Consider the following 16,329-nt stretch of genomic DNA (forward strand, 5'->3'; position numbering starts at 1 on the left):
GGTCAACACTAAATACAGGTCTAAACAGGGTCTAAAATGTTTTGCCATCGGATCACAAAAACCACATACGAATGTGGTCAAAAACGCGTGACCATATCACATTTGAGGTATAAATGCTAATCCTTCCTGGATGAGTCCCAGACAGCAGTGAAGCTCCTCACCACACCTGTAAATCAACCGCTGCACTAAAACAAGAGTTTAAACTTTGCCTGTTATTAGTGACGCTAAAAGGAAATAACCGTCCAATCGAGAGAGAAAAAATGAATAAAAATGGATACAGACACAAGAACTTCATGGATCTTCTTCAGTGTGTCTGAAATCAACATGCAGGGACACTTATGAGAAGCATGAACATCTGCAGCTCAGATTAATACAGTTATTCCACTAAAGTAAAGGATAATTCTGCTCGAAATGTTTTGTTTGTGATTAGATTAAATTTAATTTGCATCTGGTAGAAATAGTGTGCCTGTAACGCGGACTCATGTAGAGAGGGATCCATATATGGTTTATTTAGCACAGCAAGTTCAGAGTATAGACAGGCAAGGGTCAAATAATCAGGGTAATCAACATTATCAGAGGCTGAGCAGAAACGATGTAAACAGGCAGGGGATCGGGGCAGGCAGCGAACAGCAATAGAATTAGTCCAGGCAAAATCAATAATAAGCAGGAAATGTAGTCCAATGTTAATACGGACTACAATACGAGGGAGACCTCTGGTGGCCGATTGAGGATTCTTCACTGGCATTCGTGACAGAGCCACACCCCGTGAGTTGCTCCTGACGCGAGAGCACATCTGATGTCGGGGTCTTCCTCAAGGTTGAGGGGCCAGTTCCTCTTGGTTAATCCTACTCTGAAACTCTGCAATGAGATTGGAATCGAGGATATCATCTGCTTTGATCCAGAACCTCTCCTCTGGACCGTACCCCTCCAAATCTACCAGATATTGAATCTGGCTTCCCTGACTCCTGAAATCTAGCAGATCTCGCACAAGAAATGCCTCCTCACCATTCACGATCATGGGTGGGGGGCCAGAGTCTCTGCCTTCCTCTTCCACCCTCGGACCACCAGCAGGTTTCAGCAGTGAGACATGAAAAGTGGGAGAAATATGATAATTAGAAGGTAACTGGAGGCGATATGACACACGATTAATTTGTCTAAGAATTTTGAAGGGACTCACATACCTGGGACTGAGTTTCTTGCAGGGTAAGTGAAGACAAATGTCCTGGGTTGAAAGCCTGACCTAGTTGGGACTGGGACGATGATGGTGGTCAGCTTGCTCCTTTACCCTGTTTATGGCACGTTGTAGATGGACATGTGTTTGATCCCACACAGCCTCACAATGTTGAAACCAGTTGATCACAGCAGGCACTTCGGACGGTTCACTAGACCATGAAAACAGAGGAGGCTGGTACCCAGAACACACTGAAAGGACGTTAATTTAGTGGAGGGTTTGAGGATCGAGTTCTGTGCATATTCACCCCAAGGAAGAAAATGGCTCCAGTCAGTTTTATTCTGTCTACAGTACATGTGAAGACATGTAGTGAGCTCTTGATTTAGATGTTCCGTCTGGCCATTAGACTGAGTGTGGTAACCTGAAGTGAGACTTATGTTGACATAAAGTTATTGAAAGAAGGCTGTCCAAACCCTAGAAGTAAACTGAGGGCCCCGGTCAGAGACAATATCTTCAGGAAGACCATAGTAGCGGAACACATAATGGAAGACGTGTTCTGCAGTTTAGAAGGCTGATGGAAGCTTTGGCAGGGGTATTAGATGACATGCCTTAGAGAAACAATCAATGACAGTTATTATGGTGGTGAGAGATTGGTTGATCAGTGACAAAATCAATGTTGATGTGGGACCATGGCCGTTGTGGTTAGGTAGCGGTTGTAGCAGCCCTGCCGGAGATTGCCTGGGAGTTTTTGCTGTGGCGCAGGTGTGACAAGCATTCACGAAAGTACTAGTGTCTGCCTGTAACATCTCCCACCAGAACTGATTCCTTATCAAACGTACTGTGGAAGTGATACCTGGATGGCCTGAGCTTGTGGAGGAGTGTACCCAATGGATTACCTTTTCTCATAGATTTGGAGGCACAAAAGTTCAGTTGGGTGGGCATTCTGGAGGAGGCGGGTCTTGTGCATGGGCCTTGGAGATTTCGGACTTGTCCCACTGGACCGGAGCTAGAATCAGTGTGGGTGAAGATGGGTTCTGGAGAGGGATTCTGAGGAGTGGATTCATATTGATGGGAAAGCGAGTCGGCTTTGTCATTCTTTGACCCTGGAAAATAAGTAATTGAAATGTTAAATCAAGTGAAGCACAGTGCACATCTGGCCTGTCTGGGATTTAGTCTTTTGGCTGAGTGCAGGTATTCCAGGTTGTGTTCATTAATCCATTAATACCAGAAATGGATGTCAGGCACCCTCCAGCCAGTGTCGCCATTCTCCAAATGCTGCTTTCATAGCTAACAGTTCACGATTGCCCACATCATAATTTTGTTCAGCAGAGGAAATTTTGCGTTAGTAGTAATCACATGGGAAAAGTTTAGGAGGATTACCTTGGCATTGAGAGAGGATAGCACCAATACTGGTGTTAGATGCATCTACTTATACCATAAAAGTTGCGTTGGGGTCAGGATGATGTAGAATGGGAGCAGAGGTAAAGCGATTCTTTAATACACTGAAGGCTTGAATGGCATCAGTAGACCGGTCAAGCTTAGTGTCTTAGGGACTATTGGACATGCCGAATGGCATAATGAGATAGTGCCTGCTCCTGGTGGAAAAGGCTGTTTTCCATTCATCCCCCTCTCGAATGCGAATGAGGTTGTAAGTGCAGCACAGATCAAGCTTGGTATAAAATTTTGCAGATCTCAGTTGTTCCAAATCTGCTGGGACCAGGCGTAATGGATATCTGAATTTGACATTACATCATTAAGACCACGATAATCAATACAAGGACGAAAGCCCCCATCCTTCTTACTCACAAAGAAGAATCCGGCTGCTGCCGGTGAAGTTGATGGATGAATGAATCCCTTGGTCAGTTCTTCTTCAATGTACAACTTCATTGCTTTCACCTTCAGTTCTGACAGGGGAAAGATTCTGCCTCTAGGTGGTGAGATAGCAGGTAACAGATCAATGGCGCAATCACTAGATCAATGCGGCGATAGTTTTGGTTTTACTAAAGGCTTCAATCAGGTCTACATATTCTGAAGGTACATGTGGTTCTATGTTGGTGTCATTAGTCACCTTGGTGATTCTAACAGGTATAGGGGTGATAGGTTTTAGAAACTTGGACGAGCAGCTGGAGTCCCATCGTATAATCTGTCTATTGTGCCAGGAAATTTGTGGATTATGGTCCTGAAGCCAGGGTAAACCGAGAATGACTGGGTTGTGAGGAGAATGGATGATGAAAAGACAAGTAGGTTCATTGTGTAAAGCCACAACTTGCCGAGTAAGATCTGATATGGTGTAAAGTACTTGGCCGGTTCCCAGGGGGCACCCATCTAGCACTGCCACTGCCAAAGGAGAGTTGCAAGGAATTAGTGGTATCTTATGCTGTCAGGCTAAAACTTTGGTGGTGATGGTATCAGATTGGCATGTTAATTTTATGGGCACTTCAAAACAAGCAGTATTTTTGATAGAGGAAATCAGCAAAGTGTGATTGAGAGGGTTGTGTAGGGCAGTTAGCACTCAAATGTCCTGCTTGACCACAATATAAACAGATGATACCAGAAACCAGAAAGATTGAGCATGATCTCTAACTCTGCAATACATTTAATGGCATCTATGCTAATATTATTTTATTTGTTTCCATGTCTCAACCTCAGGACTCCAATCCTGAGGTCACCAGAATCTGTATTCAAACAGATGTAGACGGAGCGAATTCAGCTGCGGTATCTCTTTGCTGACAAAATGCAAGCAGTTATTCCCCAGCACTTCAAAAACCTCTTTTAGTCACTGAATGAAATCATTGAAAGTTGTTCGGTTTAACCCTTGATTGGCCCATATAGCTGTTGCCCAATCTAGAACCTTTCCTGTGAGCAGAGAACACACCAGTGAGATCTTACTTTCATCACTAGTGTAGAACGAGGGTTGTTGAAACAGGAACATAGAGCATTGCATGAGAAAGCACTTACATTTGGTTGGGGTGCCGTCAAATTTTTCTGGGAAGGTTAAACATGGATTGGCAGTCACAGTACTGTGAGGCATTGAGATAGGTACCTGACTCGCTTGAGGTGCTGGGGAAACGTACTCAGGTGCGGGCAAATGGAGAAAGAACAGATTCACCAACTCCTCCGTTAGCGAAGTGAGTCGACCTAGTTGTTTTTGGTGAGATGCCAGTAGGTTTGCTAGGGCAGAAAGTTCGTTGGACATATGCATGAGGGCCGCTGGATCGGTAACTGGCGAAGTCTTCTGTAATGCAGACTCAGGTTGAGAGGGATCCATATGCGGTTTATTTACCACAGCAAGTTCAGAGTATAGACAGGCAAGGGTCGAATAATCAGGGCAAACAACAATATCAGAGGCAGAGCAGAAATTAGGCAAACCAGTAGAGGATCGGGGCAGGCAGCAAACAGAAGTAGTCCAGGCCAAGTCATAGGCAGGCAGCAAAAAATCATAAAGGGGAAATCCAAGGCAAGGTCAAAACGCGGGTAGGATAACACAGCAAATGGATATCGCTCAGAAATATACCCAGGGCAAACAAGACTTTGCAATGAGTGAACAAACACACAGGGATTAAATAGTTTAAGTAATGTGGAACAGGTGTGTCGTAATCAGTCTAGGTATGTGGGCACTGGGAAATGTAGTCCAATGTTAACGTTCACGCTTTCTTTGTCTGTTCTTACTTTGTTGTGCTTTAATGTCATACATTTACACACTGACATAGTGATTGGTGTATGTCATCATGAAACAGAGTCCCTCCCCTCCAAATGTGATCACAAGTGGTCATAAGAGACGCATTTAAGCGACCAGATTTAAACAGTGATGTGTCTCACTTGACCATATGTGATCGGCTCACCCGAGATGCATCTTAAAACCAGGTGGAAATGGGGTCATATTGTAGGTGAAGGTGAAGATGTTTATAGGTTTTAACAGTTTAAGGGTCTAACAAGGATTTTAGTAAAGTTGGGCAGCATTAAGTCCGTGTCTTTTAGCTTTGATGCTAGTTTACCACTTGACAAAATTATTTTTGTAGATATACTCTATACGCTAAATCCAAAGTTTACAATCTTTCTGTTCTGGTTAAACAGACAAGCAATGTATGATTCACGTTGCACTCACAGGCTTATCCATTTTTTGTCCAGTAAGTTGCTGTCTAGAAAATAAAAATTCCATTTGCAACTAATTGCAAATAGCACAGCTGAAGGCTGTGACGTAGGCTTTTGTCTATTTTTTTTTTTAAGAAAAGGGGGCAAGCCTTTCAATTTGTCCAGGCACAATTTCTTGTTTCAACAGGAAATATATGTCAACACAGGAACGAAAACTGCTTGTCAGTTGTGGATATTGTATGTCCAAGTAAGTCAGATCCAGTGAAAATATGTAGAGCAATGAAATGCTCAAGAAACTTACTGAAGGTTGAGTGATTGTCTTCACATTTTTACATGTCATTATGAAAAACAAATCTCTACTTTTCTTTTACTTAGAATATAAATGTTATGGACACTGGCAATATTGTTACTGTCTCTTAAAAAGATTGTGCTTGAACGCATTTAAGGCACTCTGTGCAGATTGTTTTGTTGAGTTTAATCTTTTGAATGTTTAAAGTCCCCCTATTTTTGTACCGTTTCATGTGGTTGCATCTGTATTGATTAAGTTTTTATTTTTATTTTGTCACAATAAAGAATATTTTTATTCTCATGGAAAGGCGATTTCAGAGATTAACTGATTGAGACTGAAACTACAGTCAGTTTTGAACTTGTGATGATCTGCTACAAAGATCCATTCAGCTACTGCAAAAGTGTTTGTTCTCGCTGGATCTTTTGTGATCCTTCCCCCGCTGTCAAGTGGACAAAAATTTCTGTTCATCACACAGAGTAATAGTATTGGTTCAAAATACTTCAAAGTTGATTTGATTACTTTTACTGTGCTTTATGCCATTTATTTGTCCTTTTTGTGCTTGTCAAGCCTAATCGCACATAAAATTCGGCAAGTGTGTGCCGATTTTTCTTTGGCCGAAAAGCGGCAAACGTTGATAGAATTTGAAAACACTGCCACCAGAGGCTAAAGTGATAAGTGTTTCAGAGCATATAAACAAGTGTGACATCTATTTACATTATATACAGGAGAGAAGCCAGTTGTCAAGTCAAGTCATTATTATAACACTGAAATCAAATATGGCAGCTGTGTCCATGACATCAAACCTCATTGGTTCTCATAATGTCTCGTGAGCAAATGTCATGATGTCCTGTTGCAAGCACCATTGAGGTTTTATGTTATTGATGTTGATGCCATATTTGATTTCAGATGTCATTGGATTTGAGAGGGAATAACTACTTAAACAAGACGTGTCAAACCTGTTCGAATACATCTTGACATCTAGTCTTTTCTTGAGTTATTTTTATTTTTTAGCTTTTCAGTGTCAGTCCTTATTCACTATCATTGCATGGAAAAGAGCAGCACAGATAGTCGGCTAAACATTTCTTTTTTGTGATACATGGAAGAAACAAAGAAGGTGAGTAAATTATGAGAGAATTGTCATTTTTGGGTGATAATTTATAAATATTTTCCATAAAAATTGCAGTTTGAATACAGTATGGTAGGGCTGTTCACATAATCATGGTACTTGAATCCAGCACATTACCACCAAATATGATAATGAGTAAAATTAGGTTGTTATGGGTAATTACAGTATGGTAGGGCTGTTCACATAATCATGGTACTTGAATCCAGCACATTACCACCAAATATGATAATGAGTCAAATTAGGTTGTTATGGGTAATTACATTACTGCACACTTTCAATTTTATGGTTTATGAAATGCTGTCTAATTCAAGGACGTTTAAATGTAAGGCAACGATCATCTGTAAATGTCACTCTGCTCCTTTGAGATTGAGCCTTTTCAGGAATACTTATATACTGTATAATGAGAAAAGAAATGAGGGACCACTCCATGAGAGAGGCCTTTTAAAGAGATATTTTTATTCATAAATAAGGCTCTTATTCCCCTTAGCCTAGCAGTACAGGTCTACCTAACCCACTCCCACATATTCTTCAAAACAACTTTCACAATATACTCACAGTGCCTGAACTAGCCATGTCAAACTATGACGCACATAGACACACGCACGCACACACACAAAATTATAAACAGACTGACTCATACTCTCTGGACCTAAATTGTATCTGGCAGACCACAAATTTTGTGTGTACAATAGCAGCCACCAACCCCCCAGAAAGTGTTGCCCCTAATACAAAAATAAATACATACAAATAATAGAAAAACAAAACATACACTACCTTTTTTAACTCTTAACATTTCAAAATGATGGTGAAGTCCATCCATCCATCGTCAACCGCTTATCCTGTGTACAGGGTCGCAGGAGCCTATCCCAGCTAACATTGGGCGAAAGGCAGGGGACACCCTGGACAGGTCACCAGTCCATTGGAGGGCCACACATAGACAGACATACACTCACACTCACCTCCACCTCCACATCTAGGGCAATTTTTTTGGAGACACCAATTAACCTAGCCTGCATGTCTTTTGGATAGTGGGAAGAAGCCGGAGTACCCAGAGAGAACCCACGCAGACACGGGGAGAACATGCAAACTCCACACAGAAAGGCCGGTGCAACCAGGGTTTGAACCCACGACCTGCTTGCTGTGAGGCGACAGTGCTAACCGCTGCACCACCGTGCCGTCGATGGTGAAGTCATCATATATATATATATATATATATATATACATATACATATATATACATATACATACATATACATACATATACATATACATATACATATACATATACATATATACATATATATATACTTATATACATATACATATACTATATACATATACATATATATATATATATATATATATATATATATATATATATATATATATATATATATATATCAAAAATTATTATTATTATTATTAATAATAATATATTGGTTTTTGTAAAGAAATGTATATGTAGGCACAATTTAAATTAGTCTATAACAATTTCAGTCATTTAAGCAGCAACCTTTACATTAAGTGTTTTTTATCTATTTATTTTTAAGATGATGACAACCATAAATTCAGTCAGCTGTGTCCAAACCTTTGACTGGTAGTATAAATGGAAAACACACCCAAAAGTCAACAAGTCTGAAATATATTTTAGTGAAAAGTGAACAAATGAGATATAGATTTATACCTATACTATAATTCAATGAAACCCCTTCATAGAATGTTTTGAAGTTTTTATTTTGTTCTTTTTCCACTCATCCACATCCCCTCAGCTCGGCATGGATTCTGGGCTCTGTTTGGGCTCTGGGCTCTAATCTTTCATCCATAGAAAGTTTTCTCTCACACCCCTTCCAGCCATGTACCATCAGTTTCAGATCCTCGCTGAGCTTCTGTAGTTCTCCACACACTGTTTTGAAGGAAATTCAAGAGGTCTATATAACCAAGCACATTCTAAAGGGGATATACACTCACCTAAAGGATTATTAGGAACACCATACTAATACTGTGTTTGACCCCCTTTCGCCTTCAGAACTGCCTTAATTCTATGTGGCATTGATTCAACAAGGTGCTGAAAGCATTCTTTAGGAATGTTGGCCCATATTGATAGGATAGCATCTTGCAGTTGATGGAGATTTGTGGGATGCACATCCAGGGCACGAAGCTCCAGTTCCACCACATCCCAAAGATGCTCTATTGGGTTGAGATCTGGTGACTGTGGGGGCCATTTTAGTACAGTGAACTCATTGTCATGTTCAAGAAACCAATTTGAAATGATTCGAGCTTTGTGACATGGTGCATTATCCTGCTGGAAGTAGCCATCAGAGGATGGGTACATGGTGGCCATAAAGGGATGGACATGGTCAGAAACAATGCTCAGGTAGGCCGTGGCATTTAAACGATGCCTAATTGGCACTAAGGGGCCTAAAGTGTGCCAAGAAAACATCCCCCACACCATTACACCACCACCACCAGCCTGCACAGTGGTAACAAGGCATGATGGATCCATGTTCTCATTCTGTTTACGCCAAATTCTGACTCTACCATCTGAATGTCTCAACAGAAATCGAGACTCATCAGACCAGGCAACATTTTTCCAGTCTTCAACTGTCCAATTTTGGTGAGCTCTTGCAAATTGTAGCCTCTTTTTCCTATTTGTAGTGGAGATGAGTGGTACCTGGTGGGGTCTTCTGCTGTTGTAGCCCATCCGCCTCAAGGTTGTGCGTGTTGTGGCTTCACAAATGCTTTGCTGCATACCTCGGTTGTAACGAGTGGTTATTTCAGGCAAAGTTGCTCTTCTATCAGCTTGAATTAGTCAGCCCATTCTCCTCTGACCTCTAGCATCAACAAGGCATTTTTGCCCACAGGACTGCCGCATACTGGATGTATTTACCTTTTCACACCATTCTTTGTAAACCCTAGAAATGGTTGTGCGTGAAAATCCCAGTAACTGAGCAGATTGTGAAATACTCAGACTGGCCCGTCTGGCACCAACAACCATGCCACGCTCAAAATTGCTTAAATCACCTTTCTTTCCCATTCTGACATTCAGTTTGGAGTTCAGGAGATTGTCTTGACCAGGACCACACCCCTAAATGCATTGAAGCAACTGCCATGTGATTGGTTGATTAGATAATTGCATTAATGAGAAATTGAACAGGTGTTCCTAATAATCCTTTAGGTGAGTGTATATAGAGTCCACAATTAACACTTTTAGAGCACCAAATGTGAGTAAAAAAACTGGCTTTTTTTAGTAAGTAAAACAGAGTTTGTGGCTAGTTAGATGGTAACTTTATTAGGAACTTTTTTAAGTCGATTTGTAAAGTCCTTTTCACATGATAGTCTGGTCCTACTAATTTAAGTGTTGTATGTGATGCAAATTGACCAAAAGTTTCTTTTTCATTTGTTGAGAAATCTTTGGGTAAATATAGTATTTCACACAAAATGCAAAAAAATTACTTTAAATATGTGTTCACAAGAGTCACCGACACAAATTGAATATTATTGATGGGTATTTTTGAAGGATGCATATGGATTGCATGTGTGGAGTTTGTCCACGTTCCCCTTCTGTCATTCACTTGACATTGTGTCGATGTAGTGATATTAGGGGTCACTCTTGGGAGTCCCAAACACCTCTGATCTTTAAGAAAAGGCTAATGGTAATTTGTGAGTGGAATTTGCATGCCACTCCCCCAGTCATACAGATATAAAAGGGCTTGCAACCACTAATTAAAATTTTTCTTCAGAGCTGAGTGCTGAATTCCACTGCCGGTCCATTCACCTCACTAAGAAGCATATGCTTTTGGATATACAGTGCATTTCAGCTTCTTTCTCTCCTGCAGAGTATGCCCCTGGAATCTTCGACAGCTAAAAGAGTCTATATTCTTGCAAATAAAAGAGTATATTTCCTCTAAAAGAGCATGCACTGATGGATAGCATCTTTTTAAAGATGCCTTTCCATCGGTGTGTAATTCCTGGTTGCGGTCGCATCTCTCAGCTTCTGATGGCCTCGATCGCTGCCTCACGTGCTTCAACCATAATCACGTTGAGTCAACGTTGGTGGATGGTTCACATTCGCATTGCGAGAACATGACCTTGGCAAGCATGTCAGTCAGCTCCGCGTCGGCTTCAGTGTCCGACATCACCAACATGCTCTCTGATGCTGCTATCGAAACCTCATCCTGCTCGCGAGCTCTGAAAGAGACATTAAGCTGGCAGAGAGGCAAGCTGCCTGACTCATATAGAAAAATTGTATTACAATCTAGGAGTTTTCTGGGATGTCTATACTATATGTTTTTGTTATTCTCTTTTTCAATATGTCACCATGGACTGCTGTACTTTTTTTGAGACAGCAGTCAGAATAAATCCCCAAAACATATTTTTGTATACTGTGTTGTTTCTTTAAAATCCACCGGCTGGGCAAATAATGCAAAATTCAGTTTCATGGCTGATAAGTTATATTTAAGGCCGAAACATTTTCTCAAAGACACCATATAATTTTGTGACTTTTAGTCCATGTCTATTAGCCATGAAGCCATGCTCTTAAAAGTTGACAAAATGAACTTTTAGCAGATATACATTGTACAATTGACAGGCTTTCCCTGTAAAATGGACCAAAAATTTTGAAGACTCATCTTGCACTACAAACTAATTTTTTACATGAAATAAAATTTTCTCAATAATGCAAATGTTCCTCCCTCTAGCTGCCTAGCAATTAGCAAATCATGGCTCACAGCTGTGTAATATAAAAAAAAACCCTGTTGGATGTTGGGTCAAACCCAACATTTCCTGCCCAGACTTTGTCTTTAAGGGTATACGCCAACACAGGAAAGAAAACTGTACCCAACAAGTGTTACAAAAAAGATCATTTTTGACCCTGTATGAGACCCTGCCCTCTTCATTTTACTTTTTAGAGATTATTGATTTGCTTTTGATAATGGTTCTCTTTTAGCTTCGCCATATGCTCTTGTCCCAAGATCGATGAAGCTGCAAGAACAATCCTGTAAATCATCGGAAGATTTTATTTAATGTTTTTGCAACATCTGCTTTGGTTCTCTGCACAGTGCGAAAACAGTCCCTGGGATACAAGCATGGAAAAGTTTTGTAATTTTGTGGTGCTTGTAATCCATATATTTTGGCAGTCAAATATAAGAGCATCTGTCACTTTCACACATAATTAACTGCAATTGGTGTTTAAATACAATATTCATGTCAGCACAACATTTCTTTTCTTGGATTAGGAAATCAGCCTAGTCACTCTGTGGTCTGTAAATTGTGATCAGAGTGTATCAAATGAGATCCATTTACAATAATCCTATTCAACATACAAAGAACAAAACTGAATTATGAGCATGCCTGCATTTGCTAAAAATAATGTTCAGTGCATCCAAAGTAAATTACATGTTTGAATCCAGTCCTTCATATCACATTTTCAGTCATGAAAAATCAGGAAAATAAATATTTTGCTTACCCCATTGGCAGATTTTTTTTCTTATCCCATTTTGCTTGACAAGTAAATAAATCACATTTTAAGAATGTTTAGATAATTTTACAGGAAAAAAAGACAAAAATACTTGTCTTGAAAATATATCTTTTTTGCAGTGCATTGGTGCCAATAGTCTCTATGATCAACTTAAGCTTTGATGCTTTTGGGAAATGCAGCCCAGGTCTATTTTGATGCAAGTCTATATTGCTAGACTACACTGCATTTTTTAATTTGAATTTCTGTGGAGCGAGCCATTTTCTTCTGCTCTTGCAGGAATGATAAAATGTTTGCTTTAAGGCTTGTTAGGTGTGTGTGATTCATGTGGAGGAGTCTCAGTTTCTACATTTAAAATTTTTCCTCAAAGTTTTTAGTGCAAGAGTGTTGGACAAGGGATTTGACCTTAGTCTGTTGGACGAGACTTACATAACTTGATTTGTGACTGCAGTGATACAATGATTTGATGCTTACTATTACATTGATCCTGCAATGTGATCCAATGCATTGATACATCGCACTTAGAACACATTTTCCCAGCTGAGTCAGAGGCACAGTAGTGGAACTAATATAGTCTTCTTACACCCAAATATTCAGCACAGTTCATGCTGTTAACTAGAGCTGATTAAAACAGCAAGGGTTATGGATGAATCTCTTTGACGGAATGGTGCATTATTCATATAATACAATTTTTATGCAGCCCCAATTCCGAAAAAGTTGGGCCAGTATGACACATGCTAATAAAAAGTGATTTGTAAATTATATTTACCCTTTGCTATATTGAATGCAGTACAAATACAAATACATTATATGATGTTTTACCTTGTGAATTTCACAGTTAAAAAAAGTACAGTATTTTAAAATCAGATGATTGCAACATGCTCCAAAAAAGTTGAGGCAGGGGCAATTTAAGACTAATAACAATTTGGCGAGTTGAAATGACAAGGTGATGTGAAACAGGAGATATGAAACAGGGTGAGGCAATTGTGTTATAATACTCTATACTGTAAGTAGCCTCCAAAAACAGCCTAGTCCTTCAAGAGCAACGATCGTTCAAGACTTGTCAATTTGCCAACAGATATTTAACTAAATAATCCAGCATTTTGAGGCATTTTGGGGGCATTTCACCCTCTACCATGCACAATATAGTTAAAAGATTCAAGGAATCTGGTCAAATCTCACTGTGTAAAGGGCAAGACGAAACCCACTTCTGAATGCGCATGATCTCGGATCCCTCAGACATCACTGTCTTACAAAATGGCATTCATCTGTAATGGAAATCATAACAATGGGCTTGGGATAACTTTAGTAAACCTTTATTAGTCAACACCACTCACCGCTGCATCCACAGATGCAAGTTAAGACTTTTACTATGCAAAGCAGAAGTCCTACATCAACACTGTCCAGAAGTGCTGCCAACATCTCTGGGCCCGGTCTCATCTTAGATGGAAATTAGAACAGTGGATCTGTGTTTTTTGGTCTGAAGAGTCCACATTTCAAAATGTTTTTGAAAAACAAAGCCATCATGTTATCCGAGCCAAAGAGGAAAAGGGCATCCAAGCTGTTATTAGCATCAAGTCCAAAAGCCAGTGTCTGTAAGCAGGGGTGCCGCCAGGAATTTTGGGCCCCATGACAAAAAAATCTAATTGGGCCCCTTCTGACATTGACCCAAATTACCTATAGTTCTGTATTACCACCACTTGATTACATACATTAGATATGATAGATTTTTGTGTGCGTGTGTGTGTGTGCGTGCAAGCTTCTCAAATAAACTGCCCTTCATGATGGGAATAATAAAGTCTGTATCTATAGATGTCATTTAACGGCCAAAATTCAGTCTAAATTTATGCATCAAACTGGATTATTTTAATATTGTCTGTAACTTACATGCAGGTTGAAGTAAGCTACTCATTGTTTCTAACTGCATCCAGTACAGACAGAAGGTTGGTTTTTTTATTTATGTCATAATGGTCATTATGTGAGAAAATAATTTGTGTTTGATTTCTGTCATTAATAAATATTTCATTTTCTTTTTTGTTATGGTAAAAAGAGCAAGAGAGACAGAACCCCACACAGACTCCCTGGAATGATGCTAAGTCATTTACACAATGTTGCTCACCTTCTTCACAGGGACAGGTAGGGGTGCAGTTATGGGGAGACAGGGGTGCTGCTGACTCATCTGTTGTTAAGTCTGCTAAAAGGGGCATGGACAATGATTTATTATGAATGTCTTGCTAAAAGTTTCCCTGCACTGATTAAATGTTGATGAAATGTAGGCTAACACCTGCAGCTAGCTAACTTATTTTTTTTTTTATTATTTTTTTAGCTAGTTACCTTATTTCACTACAGAGACTGAGCGCAACGCGTCATAATCTGAAGACCACGCCCACCGGGAGGGAAGACAATCCAACCGTCCTTGTCATTTATGACATATAGCAAAAGACAGAAAATGCTATAGCAAAAATGACAGAAAACTAAACCCATACATTTTTATAAGCTTCAGAACCATAAAAGCCAGCCTTTAAGGAGACAAAAGTAGATACAGGCAATAAGACGTGAAGCATCAGAAGGAAGAATGGGTAAATTGAATATATCTCCTCCTCTCAGGTTCACATAGGGTGGTGAAATAAGCAAACGACATGGTTAAAATTATGAATGTTTTTTTTTTCTTTTTTCTTTTTAGAATATCATGTCGCGTTCCAGTGGGCGTAGTTCTCAGAGTAGTTCGGGTAGGAGTCTCCTTTTATGTCCTGAAACAAACCGTTTTTTGGTGTACACAGCTTATAAAAAATCATTTCTGGTTTAAATAATCATTTAGCTTGTTTGCTGTATACCTTGTCACACAGCAGCTTTTAGACATTGTTTTGTTTTTTTGTTATAAGTCATAAATGACAAGGAGGCAGTCTCTCGCAATGCAAAGTCAATGGAGACGGTTGGATTGTTCCGTGGCCTAAATACGCTCTGTCTCTATGGACAACAGGTTAATACCACTCACAGACTAAAGGCTACCCACCTTTCTTGGTGAAAAACTGGGTTACAGATTGACACCCTTTCCTTTGTCTTTCCTCTCTCTCTTTTCTCTCTTTCCTTTTTTGAAAACCAGATTTTCTTATACTACTCAACATTGTAATCTGTGTTTCTGGCGCATCGACTTGTCTGCAACTAAACACCGTCATTCACTCACTGATGAGCGCGCTAAGGCAGGACCAAACCATTTCATGCAGATACAGGGGGTGGTCGGTCAATATGGATGTTTACTTTTTGGTCAATGGAGATATTTAACTTTCATTGCCAAAATAAGTAAAATCAAAGACATAATAAATTTTATTATTATTTGAAATATACTCAATGATGATGGTTTATATAGTGTATAATATAATAAAAAAAAATTTTTTTTAATTAAATTAGTTTTTACCTATTTGTTGGGGCCCCCTGCCATTCAGGGGCCCTTGGAATGGTCCTAACTTTTCCCCCCTATACGGCGCCCCTGTCTGTAAGGGCCAGTGGTGTGTCAGTGGCCATGTCATGGGTAACTCACACATCTGTGAGAACACCATGAATGCAGACAGATATATACCAATTTTTGAACAACATATACTGCCATCCAGCACCATAATTTCCAGGGACATCCTGGAATTTTCCAGCAGGACAAATTCAAACCACATCTGCCTGGATTACAAGTGCATGGCTGTGTAAGCAGACAGTGTGGGTGCTAGATTGGGCTGCCTATAGTCCTGACCTGTCTCCAATTGAGAATGTGTGGTGCATTATGAAGCGCACAGTACGGCAATGAAGACCCTGTACAATTGTGCAGCTAAATACCTGCATAATGGATGAATGTGGGAAATTCCACTTTCTTAACATTAACTTGTGTCTTCAGTGCCCAAAATCTTAATAAGTATTATTAGAAGAAATGGTGATGTTTCACAATGGTTAAAAACTCGAATGTCCCAACTTTTTTAGAGCGTGTTGCAATCACGATATGAAATTACTGTACATTAAAAATAAAATAAAAAATGTAATTCAGAGAAAAATTGTTTTAAAACAATGTGTAGCTGTAGAGCATTCAATATAGCAAATGGAGAATATAATTAACAAATCACTTATTTTTGTTTTTATTAGCATTTTTCAGACTGTCCCAACTTTTTCAGAATTGGGGTTGTATAAACATTTCATAG

Source organism: Xyrauchen texanus, chromosome 29 (assembly GCF_025860055.1).
Source record: "Xyrauchen texanus isolate HMW12.3.18 chromosome 29, RBS_HiC_50CHRs, whole genome shotgun sequence".
Classification (NCBI taxonomy): domain Eukaryota; kingdom Metazoa; phylum Chordata; class Actinopteri; order Cypriniformes; family Catostomidae; genus Xyrauchen; species Xyrauchen texanus.